The sequence below is a fragment of the Chiloscyllium plagiosum genome, unplaced genomic scaffold (genome assembly GCF_037043375.1).
Source record: "Chiloscyllium plagiosum isolate Xiang-an unplaced genomic scaffold, Cpla_swu_hap1 HiC_scaffold_27, whole genome shotgun sequence".
Lineage (NCBI taxonomy): Eukaryota > Metazoa > Chordata > Chondrichthyes > Orectolobiformes > Hemiscylliidae > Chiloscyllium > Chiloscyllium plagiosum.
This window is the reverse complement of record NW_028270165.1, coordinates 14,939,279-14,943,412: the sequence shown is the minus strand read 5'-3', so window position 1 is coordinate 14,943,412 and position 4,134 is coordinate 14,939,279.

The following is a 4,134-nucleotide window of genomic DNA, read 5'->3' as shown; positions in this document are numbered from 1 at the left end:
ACTAGACTACCCTGTGATCAGTGCTTTGATTAGCAGTGTCAACCCTCTACCTTTACCTCGCTTCCCATTCGACTTGAATGCCACATCTCCCCTCAATATTTAGGATCCAATCCTTGTCATCCTGAAGCCATGTCCCAGATCAAAACCTGGAGTGCAGGTTCATAGTTCCTTTAAGGTAGAGTCCCAGGTAGATATGATAGTGAAGGCAGCATTTGGTATGCTTTCCTTTATCGGTTACAGCACTGAGTAAAGGAGTTGGGAGGTAGGTGATGTTGCAGCTCTACAGGACATTGGTGAGGCCACATTTGGAATATTGTGTGCAACTCTGGTCTCCTGCCCATCAGAAGGACGGTGTGAAACTTGAAAGGGTTCAGAAAAGATTTACCAACATGTTGCCAGGTTTGAAAATAATTAGCTCTCGGGAGAGGCTGAATAGGCTGGGGCTGTTTTCACTGGAGCATCGGAGGCTGAGGGATGACCTTAGAGGTTTATAAAATCATGAGAGGCAAGGATAGGGTAAATAAACAAAGTCTTCTCCCTGGGGTGGGGGAGTGCAGAACTAAAGGTTTTGGGCGAATGGGGAAAGACATAAAAGAGCTCTAAGGGGAGCCTTTTCACACAGAGTAGTGCATATATGAAATGACCAGCCAGAGGAAATGGCGGAGACTGGTATAATTATAGAATTTAAAAGGCATTTGGATTGGTCTATAATAGAAGGGGTTCGAGGGATTATGGCCCCAGGGCTGGCAAGCAGACGAGATTAGGATAACTGATAGGCATGGACAAATTGGACCGAAGGGTCTGTTTCTGTGCTGTACATCTCTATGACTCCAATATAAAAGGTTCAGAGGGATATAGGTTAAACACAGGCAGGTGGGTCCAGTTTAGTTTGAGAACATAGTCAGCATGGACTAGTTGGACTGAAGGGTCTGTTTCTGTAACTGATCTGTACTGGTCTTGCCTCCCCCATAACCATCACATCTTTGTTGTTCAAAAATCAGATGAACTCAGCCTTGGATATATTCAATTACGCCCAAACTGCAGGAAGGGGTCCCCACTTCTGAACTCAATTCCTCTTGCTAATATACCACTTGCCTTGCTCACTACTTGCTGCACCTGTCTGACAACTTGCATTGACTGGATTAGAAGGACGCAGAGGCCCCTTTGTTCATCCACACATCATTTCTGATGAAAGGCTCGAGCCTGAAATGTCAATTCTCCTGTATTTGCCATTGAAAAAAGACCTGGACTAACTTTCCCAGAGTCTGTCCCCTCCCTGGATTCACTTCGTTTCCCTTCAGTTCCTGCAAGTCAACAGCTCAACCCCGGAATGGAAAAGGGGTGAGAAAAGAGTGTGCTGTACTCACAGATGTTGGAAAGAGGAAGGAAGTTGCAGTCTGGAGTGAAGCTCAATCTTCGTTCATAGAGAGAGAGGAGCAGCAGCAACAACTTCAAAAGTTCATTGTCCTACTTCCGCATCCAGAAGATGGGTTTGCTGTGATTGGCAGGAGGACCAGTCTACATCCGGCCCTCCAGAACTTCTCATTGATCCATCAAAACAAGGTCACGGAGTGTTTCCGCTTGTTGTGTGAGCATGCGTAATATCTTGCTGACACTGTGGAACATGCGTAGTGCGTTGCTGACACCGAGTAGCATGCGCAGTATGGAGATGTTGGTATTACTGCAGATTTTCAAAGTTAAAAATCACACAATGCTAGGTTATAGCCCAACAGGTTTATTTAGAATCACTAGTTTTCGAAGCGCTGCTCCTTCATCGTTGGTTGTGGAGCAGAATCATAACACAGACTTTATAGCAACACTATTGCAGTGTCATGGGATGTAACATTAAACAACTTTAGCTTACCTCTACCATTTTTTAGAATGACCATGTTAGTTTTGATTCCTTCACATGTAAATCCCAGAACTTTTCAAAAGTTACGTTCTCAAGATAGCTTTTAACAATAGGTGTCATCTCAATCAGATAATGCATTGAAGGTGTTAAGTTAAAGTCTATCTGTGTCCCAATGTTAGGTCAGACAGATTCTATTTCTATCGTGGTATTACAGAATCTTACGTGTATGGGTTTTTGAACAAAATAAAATGCGATTCTGCAAGTACAAATTCAACCCACAAACTTTTATGTGTGTGTGTGTGTGTGTGCAGGAGAAACCGAGTGATCATGTGTGTGTGTGAGAGAGTGTAATGGGGTATAAGTCTGTGATAGGGTGTGTATGTGAGAGAGTGTAATGGGTTATAAGTCTGTGAGAGGGTGTGTGTGTGAGAGAGAGAGAGCATTTGAGAGAGCGTATGTGTATGAGAGAGAGTCTGTGTGAGTGTTGGTTTGGAGGAGCATGTATTTGTGTGAATGCATGCTTGTGTGTGTCTGTGTGAGAGAGAGAGAGAGAATGCATAGTACAGTGGGGTCACCTGTAGTGTGACATGAACCCAAGGTCCTGGTTGAGGCCATTTCCATGGGTACCGAACTTGGCTATCAGCCCCTGCTTGGCCAATTTGCATTTTTGCCTGTCCTGAAGTCTACCTTTGAGGATGGTCACCCGAAGGTCCAAGGCTGAATGTCCCAGACCGCTGTAGTGTTCCCCGACGGGAGGGAACACTCCTGGCTGCTGATTGTTGTGCAGTGTCCATTCATCTGTTGCTGTAGCCTTTGCTTGGTCTCACCAATGTACCAAGACTCAGAGCATCGTTGCCTGCAGCGTATGAGATAAACAATGTTGGCTGAGTCACATGAGTACCTGCTGCACTCATGGTGGGTGGTGTCCTCACGTGTAATGGTCATAATCGTGTCAACATTCTGATACGTTTTTCATCATCTGCCGTGACAGAGTTGTATCGTGTTGTCCTGAAGGCCAGGCAGTTTTCTGAGAACAATTATCTGTTTAAAGTTTGGCGGTTGTTTGAAGGCGAGAAGTGGAGGCGTGGGGAAGGTCTTGGCGAGGTGCTCATCCTCATCAATAATGTGTTGCAGGCTTTGAAGAACATGGCGTAGTGTTTCGGCTCCTGAGAAGTACTGGACAACAAAGGGTACCATTTCGGTTGCAGCTCGTGTCTGTCTCCTAAAGGAAGTCATTACAGTTTCTTGCTGTGACACATTGGAATTGGCAGTTGATGAGTTGAACATTGTACCCCGTTCTTATGAGAGCATGCTTGTGTACTTCCAAGTGTCTGCCATGTTCCTCCTCACCTGAACAGATCCGATGTATGCGAAGGGCTTGTCCAGAGGGGATGGCTGTTTTAATATGTTTCACGAGAGAAGTGTAGCACTGTCAGGTTATCCGTGGGTTTGCGGTCCAGGGAAGTGCTGAGATACGCATCCTTGATAGAGCTGCATGTGTTCAAAAATGAGACAGATACTAAAGAATATTGTTGTTTCAGTGACTCCTCACCATGGGTCCAGAGGAAGAAATGTCATCAATATATCTGGTGTATAGTGTTGGTTGGAGGTCCTGTGCAGAAAAGAAGCCTTGTTCGAACCTGTGCATGAAAATGTTGGCATACTGGGGTGGAAGTTTGGTCCCCATGGCTGTTCCATGTGTCTGGATGAAGAACTGGTTGCCAAAGGTGAAAATGTTGTGGTTGAAAATGAAGCGGATGAGTTGTAGGACAGTGCTCAGAGATTGGCAGTTGTTGGTATTGAGTACTGAGGCTGTTACCGTGATGCCATCATCGTGAGGAATGCTGGTGTAGAGTACTGACATGTCCACGGATTCAACTAGTCCGTGGGTGCTGAGCTTCTGGAAGGATTGGATCAGAAGTCTTGATGAATGCGGTCAGTTCACAGTTGTGCTCTTTGGTCAGATCAGCTGGTAGTTGCCTGTTGTGTTCCTGGTCAGTTGATTGTACACTTCCTTGCAGAAGTCCATTCTATTCCGAATTACTCAAAAACTGCATAAATCCATGTGAGATTCTGTAGCTCCCACTTTAGAAATAGAATCAGTCTGACCTAACATTGGGACACAGACAGACTTTAATGTCTCACCTTCAATGCATTATCTGAGCTGAGGTGACACCTATTGTTAAAAGCTATCTTGAGAATGTAAGTTTAAAAAAGTTCTGGGATTTACAAATGAAGAAATCGAAACTAACATGGTCATCCTAAAAGATGCAAGCTCACCT